Genomic DNA, 17634 nt, shown 5'->3' with positions numbered 1-17634 from the left:
TTTGTCCAAGCCGGAACTGGAACCGGCATCCCTCCGTTCCCAAGCCAAGTCCCCACCGACTTAGCTACTGCCACCTCTTCTTTACAACAGCAGATGAAAGTTCATTAAAGACCATAGAAAGAGTTTGACAAAAATATTCTCTACTCAAAGGTCAATTACATTTTTTACATGGAGCTTTCAACTGGTCTCATGGTTTCCCACGGTTTACCTTTGGCCTGTTGTCGTGGTGATAGCTCAGTTGTGATTGCGTGACCTGACGAACTTCGGATCAACTTTATCATCACAACCGCTGAGGAAGACCATGAGATGCAGCTGAAAGGTCTGAAAAGAACTTGCGAGAGGAGCTTGAGTCCGTTTTGTGAATTTGACATGACACTGTGAACAATATGAACAGTGAGACATACCTTCATGTTCAGAACTTGTTTTTCTACACAGAACACACCCACAGAATCTAACCAACAAAAACATGTAATAGTTGCATTTCTGGGAAGATGAAACTTCAAAATTCTTCATATCTTCACACCTTGGCTGTGAATTTTCACACAGATCTCACTTTCCTTGCCTTGTATTCAAATAGAGCTTCACATTACAGCACACGACAGGAGAACTGAAGAGATTACTGCAGGACAGTGGAATCCAAATATTATTGACAGGCTCTGTGACGTGCACTGTTCTCTAAGTTTACCTAAAGCCTTTGGACTGATTTTACAATAATACACTCGATCAGTTTAAGGGGTATGATATTTCATCAATTTGTTAAATTATTATTATTATTTTTTTAATCTATGTTTTTTTTTGAAGTGTACTTTTAATTCAGTGCAAATGTTTAATAAGTACACAGTTTATGCATAGGCATAATTTACAGGAGGGATGGGGTTACAACCCCCCGCCCCAACCAATAATCAAAACTGGCCAGTGCAATTTCCAAAAACCTACACAATTTATGGCTTGAATGTCTATTGATAATATTGCACAGGGTATATGAGGTCAGTTAGGGTGTAACCAAGCACACAGGCTAGTTTGTACGCACTAAATGTGACCGACCTAATAAACATATATTGGAAATGATCATCTCAGCGACTGGCTATCAAGTCAACTTACTTTTTTTTTAATATTTAAAATTAAATTTGAAACTTTCTCTGACCTGTACCAAAGTGTTGTTGTAGCCTTTCACATGCTGGAAGTATACAAACATAATTAGACCCGTCACTTCACTGATCTCATACTTAACATAATCTGCTGTTCAAATTACAGTGGTGCATGATGAAAACAATTTCACCAAGTAGCAAAATACATTATGAAGCACACACTATGACGCCAAAGACGAATGATGTGGCTTTCAAAATATATAATCAATTTGTGGGGATAAAACGTCCTGTCATGTCACATTTTCTGTGAATAATGTTGCATATTTTTACTTTGTAACTCAGTTTTTCACACGATATTTTGTTATGTGGAGTGAAATATGTGTCTCCACTTTGTGAACTGTGTGTCCAAGATGCTAAACCAGCCAGTTTGAGGAGCCACAGAGGATTTGAGTAGTTATTTTGCAGCATGCTGGTTTTGGCTGGACATAATTTAAAAGTAAACAGTGTGCAGACACGCGGGGTAATGGCACGGCAGTGTGCAAATTAGAGGCTGCGGATGGAACGTAATGATCTGTCCTGCTGCCTCTAGTTAGCTGCAGGCATTTAATCCGCTTGTTTAGGAAAGTTTGTATACAGAGTAAAAATAGTTATGGATGATTATCCATTAATCTTGAGCTCAGTAGAGACTGCTAAACTGGCATTCTCAATATGGCTGCAATAAAGTTATAATTTGTGTGTCTATTTTCAGAACTATTTCAAGGAGTTCATCAAAATATATCAACTCGCACTGCAAGCAGGAAACAACCATCTCTTTGTGTTGTGCATAACATTATCACAATTCTATTCACTGCTCAATATATGGAAGCCCTGCAGGCCCAATTAAAATCTTAATATACAGTATGTGCAATAAAATTAGTATATAAAAGTATAAAGTATATTTACTTGTAGAGCTGATATATTTCGATTAGTTGATGGATGGAAAAATATATCTGCAACTGTTTTGAAAATGTAATTGATTAATCAATGAATTAATCATTGACTTTTTTTTTAAATGGAAACTGCCAAAAAGTCACTGGCTCTAATTTATCAAACATGACTTTATTATTATCATTTTATTTGGGTTGTGGACTGTGAAATAAAACAATCAATTTGAATGACTCAATTTGGGCTCTTTTGATGTGTATTACTATTTTCTGACATGTTATTGACCAAACAATTAATTGATAAATCAACAGCCTTGATCAACTGTGCTATTATGTAACTGAATTGCTTTTTTATTTAGTAGATATAAGCTGTTACTTGTTTAACTTTTCAATTACATAGATATTTTTATTGCAATTACAATTACGCTCAATGGTGTTTTAAGCCCCCAACGTCTCCTTCCAGGCAGTGCTGCGACCGTTGACTTCAAGGCACCTAACCCTAACCCTAACCCTAACCCTAACCATAACCATAACCATAACCATAAGCATAGCTGCCTGGAAGGAGATGTTGGGGGCTTAAAACACTGATAAACTACAATTACAACTTTTAACACCCCCTCCAACGCCCATCCCAGCCCACAAACATTTTTCTCTCTTAACCTCTTTTGTACTATAACAGCTAAAAAAACAAAAAGCAAATTATATTACAGTATAACATGTACAGAATGACACAGGAAACAGAAAACAATGGCACCTCCAGCAAAGCACCTTTGCTGTCACTCTCCAAGACATGTCTCAGTCCTTTCCCCTTCTGGGGTTCACCACTTATTGAATTTTATGCATCCTGTCTCGCATGATGTACCCTCTGTAGAAGCTCCTCTATGTCTCCTTTTTTATAGTAATTAGGTAATTAAATATTTTTAGATAAAAACGTTAAAATTGTAAGCAATCTAGTAATAAAGACAAAAATATATACTATTATTGAGAACATACTTTTGGCTGGCATGTTTCTAAACTCTTAACGTGCCATCTTCTCATTAGACGATCTTCGTTTCGCATTAGCAGTTGGTAGGCGCATGCGCAGCCGCAACCTGCGCTGAGCGCTGACAGCAGGCTGACCGGGAGACCGTTTGCTGCCGCCGTTGTTGTTGCCGCTTCCACTCCACGTTGTGAGTCTCGGATACGCTGACACCAGAACTGGACTTAATTTCTGTTACAGGAAACTCAAACAACAGCAACAAAGTGTTTTGTTTTAGGCTTTTTTTTGGACACGCTGACCTCCGAGCTTCCTCTTCCTCCCGGTGGTAAACGGACTCTCGGTGAAGGTAACGTTAAGTGTCCGCTTTTTGTGACAGTTTTCGGTGCGGGGGAAGAGAGGGATGAACGGGCGTGCTGTTCGTGTTGCTGTCCCGCTCGGTTCGGTTAACTTCCTCCTTCGTTTAGCTCAGCTTCAGGTCGGTCTTAGTGGATTTACTTAGCTAAGTCTTCGATGGTTAACGAGATGACCACCAGAATAACGGCAAGTTTCCCCTCAGGCTGTCCGTTGAACCGTCCCTCCATACCCCGCGTGGAGCTCACTGGCCGTCCTAAACGTGGCTTTTTAACGTTTAAAGGGATACTAAATAATAAATACTTTCCCGCTACAACATATCATGTTCCTCAACACAAGAGCTGCTGTTACAGGTCGCCCAGGTCCTCTTACTAAAATGAAGTTCGCATTGTCTTAATTTGAAGTGCACCTGTTTGTAGTCCTTTTAGAAGTAGGTACAGGTGACGGATGATGCACCTGCACACGGATAATCATATATAGATAACATATAATCTTGTAGGTTTCAACGTCCAGGGCTTGCCAGGATTGAATTTCATGTTTGGTGGTGTTTTTAGAGGACATTTGCACGTCAGAAATGTGTGAGAAAAGAAATCTAAGACACTATTTGTTTGATATAAGCTTACATTTCAGTGATTTGAAGTGAATCGCAGCAGTTAAAGAATAGGTTCAAATTGTCCTAATTTAATATTCACATGTCCATATGTACAGAGATCCCTTCTTGATGTGAAAACACTGCAAACTAGTTTTATTTCCGGCTAATATGAGGCTTCAGCAGTCAACTCAAATGGATGGATTCTGTCCCCATCTCTCCCATTGTATTCAAACTAAGAAGGGGATCCCCTCACCGCCAGTATAGACCGGAGGAATGACTACAATAACTACTTCAATGTACACAATGGATATGTGAGTTTCGTATTGTATTAAGGTGGCCTTTGGAAAAGCTGACCTGAGCCTACCAGGAGCATTAATGCTGCTTTTGGGGATTGAACCTCAATACTTAAATTAGCAAGTAAAGAAAACTGTCTTTGAATGTTTGATCAGATTTTGTCTTCTGTACTTATTCTGTGATCAGACAGTTTTAGATTTTAACCAAATATTGCCCGTTTCAGACTGTATGTTATTGAGCCGTTTGATGAAAAAGAGAAAAAAAGTGATTCCCCCAACACTCTGCTTTTCGATGATGTTCACGTTGCGTAATTACGTCACTTCATAACATGGCAACAGGGGAAAATGGCTGCTCTTGTGTGAAGTAAACGCAAAATTTTTCAACTTTCTGCTAAGATTTATGTGACTTTTTTTTTAAACGAAAATGCGGGGATTATGAAATCATGCAAGCCCTGCATATCTTGCGTGGAAATCTGCAATTTATTCGGCGAAAGTGCGGCGTATTTGAAAAAATGCGGCCCCCGCATAAATATGCAGACTTTGGCTGATTATGCATTGAATTATGCGATCGCATAATCGTGTTTTTCTGGAGGGACTGAGTAATGTTTGACAGCCAATCACAGACATTATTAGATCTTGGTAGAATGACGCTGCATGCTTATTGGCTCACTGACGCTGATGAGATTTGCTTTTTAGGTATTGAAATTTAGTATTGAATGTTGAGGACGAATGATGATACTCGATACTAAGGAGGCAATTCGGTCGGTGCCTAAAAAGCGTTGAGTTTGGTACCCAGCCATGGTGAAGGGTTCCTGTCTCTGTAAGTCGAATCCAACAGCTTGTACAGCTGGCGTCAATCTCATCCTCACTCGCTGCCATTTTTTTGTTGCCACTTTTCTCTTTGCTGAGTGAATCGGAGATGTGGGCAGTGGTTCAGAGGGTCTAGAACCAGGATATCTGATCAGCCCTGGTAGTAAAAATGTCAAAATGATATTGCTGTGACACCGAGCTGAGTCTTAGTTCTGATGTTTCTCACTGGGTCAAATGAGGATTAAATGAAAGCAACTCTGGGAATGCAGAAGTTAGAGGCTCTCCTGTTGAGGTTGTACAGCTTGAGGGGTGGGTGGTTGGCAAAGAGACAAAATGGTTCAAGAGACCGTCCCATAACATAACTGTTCTAACTGCTCTGCTCAGGTGTCATCAAAACCCTCCTACCCCCACCTGCTCCTGACAGATCACCAGCTTAATGGGGGAAAGTATTTCAGGGCAGCGCTGTACTTGCTGTTGATTAAAGCCCCTTTCCCGCTAACACCTACTAACATTCGGCTTTTGTCTTGAGTCGGAAAGGTTACAATCGGCTTTTATTCCTGGGACAAATTACTCTCACGGTATTTATTAAGGTTGGGTACCAAGACCCGGTTCCACTATGGAACTGGTTCCTACGCAACCGGTAGGAAACGGACCGGATTAGAACGTACATTTTGGTTCCTCATTTCGGTTCCACTTAATGTGTCGACTGAAATATTTTCCCTCTGTCGCTCCGAAACGGACGTAAAAAATATCAGACTTTCTCTGTAGTCCACCGTTAGCTAGCTACTGTAAATGTAGGCTACTTTTAAAATGCCATATTTTCCCTCTTTTCCTTTTCAGTTTTTCAAGAATCGGTTTAGGAATGTATTTTTGTTGATGTTGAAATGGATTTTAAAACATCGGTATCGAAAAAAGTATCGTTAGGAATCGGCACCGAAAGATTTTGAACGATGCCCAGCCCTAGTGGCCATCTTAGCCACCAATTCCGTCCGTCTCCGTGCAAGCAGCGCTCGAACATCATTCCAAATGAGTTTCCACCGAGTTTGAACGAGCGACTGAATAAGTAGACAGACTGGCCTTGCTGCTGTAGTGTTTACTAACCCTGTTTTCCACCGCAATGTGACACACCAGAAAGAAAAACAGAAAGGCATAATTACTCATCTACTGGCGATGGGAATGGAGTGTATCACTTATTTTTTGCGGGGTTTCCCACATACATCATTTATATATATATATTAATATAGGCATTTTCAGCCTTTTTATTTTTGACAGGACAGCTGAAGACATGAAAGGGGAGAGAGTGGGGGGGAATGACATACGGCAAAGGGCCACAGGTCAGAGTCCAACCCGGGCCAGCTGCGTCGAGGAGTAAACCTCTATATATGGGTGCCCGCTCGACCAACTGAGCTATCCGGGCGCCCTCCCACATGTCTTTTCAAAACATTTGATCATTTCGGTGGAATAGGGTTATAAAGCTGCTTCTGTATTTGTTTGAACTTGATAAACACTCACCAGTGCAGGTCTGAGCCGCGGCCCGGTGTGTAAGCAGAGCGAGCCCCCAGCCTCGGAGCAGGTGGCTCCTCTCAGCTGGAGGAATGTAAATAGAAACGGTAACCGGAGCCTAATGTTCATCCATGGCCGCTTCTGGACCGCCTGCAGCTAAAAGTGTTGAGTTGACGAGGATCATGCTGGAGCTGCTCCTTGTAAATGAGGTGTGTGTGTGTGTGTGTGTGTGTGTGTGTGTGTGTGTGTGTGTGTGTGTGTGTGTGTGTGTGTGCGTGTGCGTGTGCGTGTGCGTGTGCGTGTGCGTGTGCGTGTGTGTGGTGTGGTGTGGTGTGGTGTGTGTGTTGTGTGATTTTGTTCTCAGTTAGAGCTGTCCGGTCCTGTGTGTAAGGAATACACAAATGTTTTCTTAACAGTAAATCCTTAGCAAATACACTGACAGAGTTAAGACCAGTGTGTTCAGATTAACACTTTAAACTACACCTCTGCACAAGTGCTCGGATTATCAGGTTGTGTTACTTTCTTTCAGTTGCGTAAAAAAAAACCTCTCACCCTAGTTGATCAGCATGACCAAAAATGTTCCTGTTGTCCAGTGGGTACAGGCTAGAAATAATATGACTTTGATTGTTGATACCACTTAGCAATATACCATTTCACTATGTGATGTCCAGAGCCGTTCATGGTCGTTTGAATAACCGTAGTGCCAGAACAAATACTTGATCAATCTAATTGTCAGTTGACAGAAAATTGACTCAACGGGTATTTTGATGATTGATTAATCATTTCAAGTCATAGGACGACAGATGTTCACCAGCTGTGAGAGTTGGAAACAAATGACAGGTGGTCGATGGTCCTCACCATAATATGATCTATATGTGGCACGTGGTACAGAACGAGGCACAGTATCGGTTTGCATTTCTTTTTGCAGTATTGATTAGGCTTTTAAATTTAGATAGAAGGCCATTTTTCAATATAGAGTTACATCAGAATCATTGTTATTGCTCTAGATTTATGAAATAGAGCAATGTTTTCAGAGGAGGGCCATATTTTTTGCCCTCAAGCTGTTGTTTACCAACCCTATAGTTTATCAATCAATATGAGATATATAATGATAATTAATCTTTGATAATAAATGAACATGTTCCATTTTTTGGCTCTTTGTCTGTCCCCCGTCAAGTAGCCCATTGACAGAAAATTGATTGACTGGCAATTTTGATCCTCGATTTATTGGTTTAAATCGATTTGTGATAGAAATAAAATGTCCTTATTCTGTGGTTCCAGCTTCTCAAATGTGGATATTCATAGTTTCCCCTGTTTTCTATCGTCTTTGGATCTTGGACTGTTGGTTGCACAAACAAGACACCAGTGTTTCCTCTCTGTTTGCAAATTTAAATGAAGTTAGCTGGTGATTTCGTTGTTTGTATTCTTCACCTGCGAGCTAAATTGCACGTTGCTGTCGATTTGATAGCGATTGCTAAAGGCTCACGTTTGTATTTTAGGTGCATGTTTTACGTGCTGAAGTATTTACACTGCATTAAGACAATGTAATTAATAGTGGGTTTATTATTTGCTACAGAATGCTTAGCCTATAGGTCAAGATCAAAGTTGGCCTATATAGTAACTCAAAAAATACAGTTCAGTCACAACTGAAAATATGTCTCATTGTGTGTGTGAATAGAGGTGAATAAATGTATGTTTGTGTTGCAGCGAAGTGTCCGTTCCGTTTCATGGGGGGGGGTGGGGTTCGGACCACCCCCACTGCTAAAAAAAAATAAATCCTAAAGGAGACACAGCTGCACAGTGTGTTCAGTGGTGATTATCTGCAAATGTTAGCATGTTCACACACTAACCTAAGATGGTGAACCAGCTGCATTGTCGTAATGAGCATGTTAGCACGCGGTTTAGCTCAGAGCCTTGCTGTGTCTAAGTGCAGCCTCACAGAGCTGCTGGCATGGCTGTAGACTCTTCGTTTGTTCCAATACCAAAGCAAAATATTGGTGTAGAAAACTGATGATGTACTGTACAGTTAGTCATTTTTCTCTGCGGGTTGTAATTTGTCCTGCTGAAAACTTTGATGCTGCCTGTGATGTATCAGCGGTGGTCCTCTAATCAGGAGTCTTTAAACCATAATACAGTTTGTTTTAGTGGTTCTGCTTCATCTTTTCATATTGTTGAAGCACCGTGGTGAAGCGGTACAGTTGTACACCCGTTGTTCTCTAACATGTCCGCTGTGACCGGTCGCTCTGGACCACCGTCACATAGCTTTTTAAATCAAACCCCGGCTGGTACTCATGGCAGACCTATCGCCACCAAGTGAATATGTCGGGGGGGGGGTTTGATATTCCCTGTTGATACTCTTCAACTTTCATGATAATAAACTTCTGAGTTTTTCCATATATTTTAGGTCTTTTCGGGATTGAGAGCCTCTGAAAACGCATGTTTAGGATCACGGGAATCGTCACATGTGGTCATTCCAAAACCGTGTTCTTTAATCTGCTGCTATAGCAACCTCCACTCTTCTGCTTTCAGGGGTTCCACCAGATTTGATAACCTAGCTGCAGAAATTTGCTCCCATACAGACACAAGAGCATTAGTGACTAATAAGGTTGCAAAATTCCAGGAATTTTCAAAGTTGGAAACTTTCCATGGGAATTAACAGGGATATTTTTTAATATTGCTTGTTATAATACTGTTAGTTTATAACAGGGAACTTAAATGTAGTTAGGGGAAAAAAAAACATCTTGCAGCATAATCTTGATTAAAACAACCTGATTGAATGCACCTTCAGTTGAATGTCCTCCCTATATTCGTCAATGACATGCACGTGCCTATGCAGTAATCAGCATAGGCTACTACATACTTGCCAACATTTAGTTTTAAAAAAAAAAGAAATTGGGGGGGGCATAACCCATTGCTATTATTAACCTATGTCTGTTAATTGTATAGCCCACTAACCATAGTGAATCAAAATTGGAATGTTTCCAGAATTCCCCAGCTAAACTTCCCACGGAAAGCAATATTAAAAATGTCCAGTTTATTCCCGTTAATTCCCATGAAAGTTTCCAAATAGGAATGTTTTCAAAATTCCCCAGCTAAACTTTCCATGGAAAGTTTACGGAAATTTACCGGAAGATTTCTGCCACTTTGCAACCCTAGTGACTAAGGTCCAACCCTGATGTTGGGTGATCAGGTCTGGCTCACAGTCGGTGTCCTGGTTCATCCCAAAGGTGTAGGACGGGGTCTCATCAGGCAAAAATGTCAAATATTTTCTGGTTTCTCAACTCTGAGGATTTGCTGATTTGTTTCTGTTTTTTGTTTTTTTTTATTATTTAAAATAGAATGTCTTTGGGGTTTAAACTGTTGGTCTTTTTAATTGCTCAAAATGACCAAACTGTGTTACTAGAAGGAGATTTCACTTAACAAAACTGACTCAATATTTGTTTATTTATTTACATTTTATATGTAATTCAAACTGAGATTTCCTATCTTTGAATAAGATAATCTCATTCCTCAGAAACAGGATTTAGACCATTGTGTGTTACTAAATCAATCTACATGAATCAGACTTAGATGCTTTTACTGTCTTTTGGCAGAGTGACCCGGCGTTGACATATAGAGAAACTCTGGCATCTGTTGCCATCTTTAAAGTGACACATAACCGCAAAATGAACGAATAATGCAAAGGAAATCATCTGGCAAACACTTTCACATATACAAAGTCTTTTCTTTGTTTGTTTCTGTAGTCAACATCATTAGCTTGACCACACAACTGCACAATATCGACCCCCGTGTATAACACTGCACCCACATTAATTATGAATTGAGATTAATATTTAGTGATAGCTACATCAGCATATTGTTTACTTGTCCGACTGCCAAGACCGAGCATCAAACTCTGGTTCCCTCTCATGCGTTGGCTCGACGGCAGTGAGTAGCTTCATCTCTTGAGTGTAACTGAAGGGCTCTGTTGAGGTGAAACCTGAGCAGAGAGGTTCCTGTTGCAATCAGCTCCATCTGCTCTTATTTCAGCTACACGTTGCCCCTTATTTCACCCACCGAAATAGTCTGGAGAGCTCAACTCATCGTGCACCGTAAACCTCCGAAAGTAGCCTCGTTTTAGAGTGATGACCGAAGAGAAGGCGTCAGATCTGAACCAGCCATCTCTCTGACTCTGCCCGGATGAAATGAATGCCTCATCATCCGGGACACGGTGTTTTTTTTTTCTGACAGTCCCCGAGGATATCTCTTCTCCTGAGCTGTTAGATGTCCTTTGAAAACAGAAACCCTGCAGCGCTCTGGATGCTCGAACCGTGCGAGCTGCCAGTCGGCTGCTTCTGCCAGCACTGGGGCTCCTTTACCAAACCCCCTCATGGACTTCCATCATAGGGACATCAGCTCAAATGCTACATTTGACCTTTTTAAGACATTTCTATTTAAGCTTTCCCCTTTTTTGTACTAGTTTACTTAAAACAGAAAAATCTCATTTGATGTTTTGCAAATCAGTGGAGTTAGTTTAAAGGTTGTTTAATGAATGAATTAGCAGACTGAATCCCTACATAAAGGCAACGAGTTGTTTGAAACGCTGCACTCGTCCCTGGGTAAAAAAGTAGTGTTAATGTTAAGAGGTTTGTTGAGGGATGCACCAATCCAACTGTTTTTTTGTTTTTTTTTATCAACTCCCATACTTCAGTCAATGTAGTACCAATCTGATACCAGTGCTCCCCCCCAATGTATTATAATATGTACGCCTGTACTCTGCAACACTTTTTGAAATATTTTTTATGTGAAGTAAAACAAGGCTAGGGTTAGCTGTGGCAGTAGTTGGTGGCCCGTCATGGTTAAATGAATGCAAGTGATCGCATAAACTCTGAATTATATAACCACATTGATAAAGAAACTTGGATCGGTCACATCATGGCTGTTACCTGCTGATTCAATTAATCAGGTTGGTAATGGCGCCAGCACCAATCTAAAGCCCTGCACAGATATGTATATATTTTTAATACTAAGAGGATTGTGATCAGGGCTTTAAATTGACACTTGCCAACCCGCCAAATCTTGGTAAAAATGAGCTTTGGCTGGTATAACATTGTAAAGTTACTAGCCAATTTGGCTGGTGATGAATGAAACGAAGCGTCTGTTTAAATCGGCCGGCTGCGGAAACGATCCGACAAGCCAGTGTTCACAGATTGGTCTGTTTTCCAGCAAGAAATTTGGGCGGTTTGGTGTGTGTGTTTGGCTTGGAAACGAACGGAACGGCACGAAACAAACCAGAAGAGCTGAAATTAAGTAGTGAAGTTAGTTAGGGAAAAAACTACGTAAATATAAATGTTTAACTTTTATCTACCAACCATCAAGCAAAACACAGTTTTAAAGAAACATGGATGCTTAAATGTATTCAGCGGCACTCATAATCTTTTTTTTTTTTTTTTTTTTTTTTTTTTTATGGTTTTATTTTTCCTGGGAAAAAAATTGGCTTGTGGAAAATCTGATTGGCTGGTAACTTTTAAAAATGTACTAGCCATGTTGGCTGGTGATTACAAAAGTTAATTGAAAGGCCCTGATTGTGATTATAAATAGAGGAATATTTTCATTTCTGTAACTTTATTGTGGTTTTGAATGTAAGGTTCCAGTCAGTAGTACATCTCGTGTTAAACCTTTAAGCCTTTCAGTTACAGTTGGGTGTGTTGTCCTGTTTCTGCTGCCGGCTGAGCCTCACTGTGGCTCTATCTGGGGCTGACCTGATTGTTGTCAGCCCGCACCAGGCTGCCGTTACTCCCCTTAAGATCTCCCTCACGTATCTTTAAATGCTCGCGGAAGACGAGTGCTGCTCGTTTGAGGCTTGAAAAAGATCCACAGAGAGGCAGAGCACTTTGCCGTCCAATTAAAATCTACTACACAGGCATTTCTGCTCTGGTAGCATTCCGCCAGCTCCCCCAGGTGAAGGACAGCTCGTGCAGCCTCACAAGTTGCATAAAGAATGGATTTCAGAGCTAGACTGATATAATTGCAAAGCAAAAATACTAAAGATGTGTTTGAGGTCATTTAGAAACAGTGTTTCTATTACAAAGAGTTTATTTTCCATCTGTAAAATGAGTACAGATCTTGGTCACGGTTCTTGAATAACTAAAGGGAACCTTATCAAAAGAGTATCTTATGTGTTTATCTAAACCAAATCTGCTATATATAGTATCAAATTTATAAAAAATGCAACTTTTAATATCTGTTGTCCGTCGTACAATCCTGTACGTCCATGAAGCAGATCTGCTGATTGATTAGCGATGTTGTGGTCTAAGACATTCCGGAGATATCCAAGAGCATAAACAGTATATGACAAATCGACTCATGATATACTGTCACAACCCCCAAACCTAGTTTGAAACACTCGTATTACATTTTAGTCTAAAAAATACCAACACTGGTATCTCCCATCACGTGCTGTTGCAAAGAAAATTTGTGTTATACAGCCTCGTCGTGAGTCACACCATCAATTCTTCATCTCCAGGTTAAACCTGGAGAAAGTCGAAAGGCTTGAAATTCAAAGATATCTAGGAAGGCGACACTGAGGTCACCTGTGTAGGTGGAAGTGCAACAGGTAAGGCAAGGTTTAGCGTTAAGGTTATTTTTCACTTGTACATTCAGCGTGTGAAAAAATAATTCTACTTGCCCAAAGTTAATTATTACTGGCCCCTATACAAATGTTTAATGAGAAAGAATGTTTGAAACGGCATCAAAAAATGTGCCGAAAAAAACATTGGTAAAAGGTCAAGCATTTCGAAAAATACGTAAAAAAACGTGGAAAGTATAGAATTTTAGTTTATAACCCTCTGAGAACAGAAGACGCACCGGCGCGTCCAAGCGATGTTTGACAACACTCCTACTCAAAAAGCAATATTACAAAATGTCATTATAGATATTAATTTACTATTTCATTCATATATAACGCTACTTTTGTGAACCCAAGACTTTTGTAAACTCATTTCAAGAACCAAAACAATTGAATTGTAGGTATGTTTTCACAAGAGACTTGAGAAATATTTCCACTTTAGGTCCAAATTATCTCTTTATACATTGCTCTGGAACAACTTTGGGCGTTATTATACAGAAAGTTGAGATTGTTCTGTTTGATTTGAAACACAGGGGATCAGGTTATATGCAAAACCCTTTTTAAAATAAGAATTTGAAGGTGCTCTAAGCAATGTCACGCGTTTTTTAGGCTACAACATTATTTGTCACATACAGCAAACATCTCCTCTCCGCGAGCTGCCGGTCCCCTGAACACACTGTAAAAAAACGCAGTCTCTGTACACAGCCCAGGGTCCACACACGCCAACAAAAACAAACTAGTCCAACCTGGACCATGCAAACATACACGAACCGTGTTCCAGTGTTCAGCCAATAACGGACAAGAAGGATTTGGGGGGGTTTAGTGCGCTGAATCACAGAAGGGAGGGGAGGGGATGAGGAGGAGGGAGGAGTCTTTGTTTTGTTTGAAAATACTTTGAACATCAACAAGAAGTAACGTCACCCAACATCGCTTAGAGCATCTTTTAAGAAGATATCTTAAAATGCCCTTAGACCTCAGAGGGTTAAAAAGCGTCAAATGTTGAAAAAGTCAAAAAGCATCAAAAGTTTACTTTTTTTTTTCAAAAAAAAAAAAGGTCAAAAGCGTCAAGCACCAAATCAATTCTTAATTGGCAAACTGCACTTTATAATCAAATCATTCAGAAAGAATTCTCCTGACGAGGGGCAAGAGAATAATAGCGTCATTTATGATACGATGATGCCCAAACGGGCAAGTGGGTTGTTAAATTTACTTGCCCGACATGGCGTTTTACTTGCCCCGGGCCGTCGGTTAACCCTTATTGTTGAACCCTGGGTGGACAAGATGTGTGGTGATACAGCTGGTTAAAGGACCAGGCGTTTTCTTCTGTTCCTCTCTTCCTTGTTTTACACTGGCTAGCAGGAGTGCTGGAGCAGTACGTGAGCTGTGAGTGCGATGAGGTGGAGTCCAGGAAGAATGCTATGCATCCAGAGCCGCACTAATGAAAGCCATTAGTCGACCGAGCTGCCTCAGACGAGACTCTCCTGCTGCTTCACCTGAGCTCAGCGGAGTCCACCAATTGCATCATGACCCGCAAAAGCTTTTATCTCTTCAGCCTTGGACATAAAAGCTCAACTTTCTTTGTGTTTTTCATGGTGTGTTCAGGTTGTTACACTGAGGGGGGTTATGTTTATGGAACAAAATAATTAAGCTTGATCTCACAGACAATCTTCTTCAGCAGGAAGAAAGACACAGCAGCTGGCAGCGTGGACAGTTTGAGGATTAGAGGCAACAGCAAGTTGATTTCTGAACAGAAAGACCCTTGTTTTCCTCTTTCACACTTAAACGTGAGACCACTGTGTTCAGATTCATCCACTCTGGAGACTTGTTATCAAAAAGCCGCAATCCTGGGCAGAGAAACGCCGGCTTAGTGTCGACAGAAGAATATGCTTTTTTTAGTCTTAATATGGCCTTAAAGAGTCACCCTTTAGATACACATTGAAATGGCATCTTAACTTCCTTAATACATGATTCCTGCTAAAACAGGCTGTTGGAGTGAGATAAGAGTCTAAACTGTAAACTATCAGTTTAGCCACTTTGATAATATGGTGACAAACTGCAAGCTGTATGAAAATGCACTGGTAGAATTTGCATGCATAATACAGTTAAGTTCTTGAATCTGTGCAATATCAGTGGAGAAGATTAAAAGCTGATGGAAAAAATTAAGAGGGATGAAAGGTGGAATTGCTCAAAAATCGGTGTTGGTTGGAATAGGCCCGGGGTGTCACGATTTCAATTTTGCCAACGTCAAAACTAAATAAGAACGACACACAGCGTAGCTTACAGCTGAAAACACAGCATAACCTTCGCTGAACTTCTCCAGACATCGTGGCCACTGCCCGAGGCGGAGATGAGGGAGAAATAACAGAACTGGAAAATCCTCCCGCTTCCCTGAAGTCACCGGTGTGGCAACATTGGCTTTCCTCGTGAGTTATGTAAACAAACAACCAACTGTAGAGCGTGTGGACTCAACAGGATTCCATTGCGCATTCAGGTGCCCCTCGTTAAGATTATGGTGCATTCAGGTGCCCCTCGTAAAACTCATGGTTTATTCAATTACACCTTGTAAACTCTGAAAAACACAAAACTGTTGTAAAGTACCTTCTGCCATCCAGTGGCAGTGGGTCGGACTCGGGCTTATTTTAGCTTCTCTCCTCATTGTGCCCATCTTAGTAGCGTGTGACCGTTTTGTGTTTGCGTGTGTAGCAGAGACAACGCGCGTCAGAGAGCGCGCGTCAGAGAGAGAGAGCGCATCAAAGCGTGCGTGCGTCAGAGAGACCTTAAACGTGATTGATGTTGGTCTAGGGTCGGGCCGGGTTCGGGCTGAAAAAATTGCAGGCGTTGTCGGGCTGGGGTCGGGTAAGGCTTGAACACCACGGGCCAGGGCCGGGTTAGGGTTGGAGCTTTTGGCCCGTGCAGGGCTCTAGGATGAGGTCACTATTACGGAGTCATTGTTAAAGCATCCATTTGATTGGGTCTTTAAAGTTTGTAGTAAACCGGGTGTCTCAGTCCCACATGAGTTCTGTTGGTTTTCTGCCCTCTGTTGTCGCCTGTTGAGTAAAGTCTGAAACTCCAGCGATCATTTTAAAGATAAAATGAGTATCTGCAATGCCCATCTTTGTTTGATATGTTTTTTTGGGTACATGCATTTGGCAATTTCCTCCGAATGTCCTCTTATAATAGGGAACAGCACTGCCAAAAAAAAAGGAACTTTTTGCCTTTCAAAGTTTCAGTGATTCAGTAGAAACAAACAATTTGGTTTGAGCTCGACAACTGTGGATGTTGTGTTTATCCAGACAGGGTTTTGTAAGGATAACATAAGCACAGCAAGTGTTTACCACCAAAAATACAATACACTAATCTCACGATACGATACGATACACGATATTCAGCTCACGATACGATATATATCACCATATTCAGCCAACGATACGATTCAATACACTTACATCATTTTCTGAAAGATTTAAAGGGAACCGAGTGATTTTGTTGACATCTTGTGAGTGTTCCATTTACTTGGATTTAATTAATTGAACTGAAAACATCAATTACACAATATATGTCTCTGACTGGACAGAGAGTCTACAGCAGGGATCATCAACTACATTTTTTTCAGAATTTTTCTAAGCACTCTGGCGGCCGGACTTTCTATAAAGAAAATAAAATGAATTTATACCTAATACGCCTATTCTTGTTCGAAATTTTCACTTTCTTACTGAATTAATGCTACTATTTTTTAACATGTATTAGTGTGAGCAAACTCCTAAAAAACATGGAATAATGATAACTGGCTCTTTAACTAGAAAAAGATCTCAGACTAGGAGGCAGTTCACTGAGGAGTGATGGTTAAAGTCTGTGATTATGGAAACATTGTAGTATGCAGCATCCTGATTGGTGGAAAATGCTTGCAGGAAGAAAGGCTGTTGTCAGGTAAACATGTCACTGTCAAAGACGCTGAAGCGAAAAGTTGACGTGGAAAAGCCAAAAGCCCAGCTTTAATGATGAATGACTGATAAGCAGGCTATGCACTCGTCATTTATGCCTCATTTGCAATGAAACAATGTTGTTGCAAAATAATACAACCAGCATCATCATCATCATCACTGAACGTAACGATCGCGTCATTCACGTGCATATTAAGTAGCTCCAGATTCTCCGCTCTAGCGGAGGGTTTGGTTTGTTCATCCAGCAGTGAGGTTTACAAGAATTTGTCAAAATTTGCAGATTCCCGGCAACCTAAGATAAACAGTTAGACTACAAACCGACAGCTTTTGTTTTAGCTGCTATTTGCAGAGTAGAGCTGTGTTTGCGTAAAACAGTGCGGTGGACTGAGCAGATTGAAATATCGCCTCCTACATGTTTATGCCGGTCTACACAGGTGAGTGCATTGATAAGTATTGACTTTCTACTCACAAAGGTTTAACTGTAGCCTATTTACAGAAAAGAGACCAGCGTGAGTTTATCTGCCCCAGCCGCCGTTGGTAACTCTGT

General features: G+C 40.7%; 1 protein-coding gene across 1 annotated transcript in view; it reads left to right on the top strand.

The window, feature by feature from the left end:
* Positions 1-3072: 3072 nt before the first annotated feature.
* LOC114555310 (spermatid perinuclear RNA-binding protein) overlaps positions 3073-17634 on the top strand; it is an 88325-nt gene continuing 73763 nt past the window's right edge. Inside the window, exon 1 of the mRNA XM_028577615.1 lies at positions 3073-3336. The gene's annotated coding sequence lies outside the window, so the exon portion shown is untranslated. The remainder of the gene's footprint in view (positions 3337-17634) is intronic.

This window comes from Perca flavescens, chromosome 5 (genome assembly GCF_004354835.1).
Source record: "Perca flavescens isolate YP-PL-M2 chromosome 5, PFLA_1.0, whole genome shotgun sequence".
In the NCBI taxonomy this organism is placed as follows: Eukaryota; Metazoa; Chordata; class Actinopteri; order Perciformes; family Percidae; genus Perca; species Perca flavescens.
Note: the sequence above shows the minus strand (reverse complement) of the source record. Positions and strands in the feature narration are given on the sequence as shown.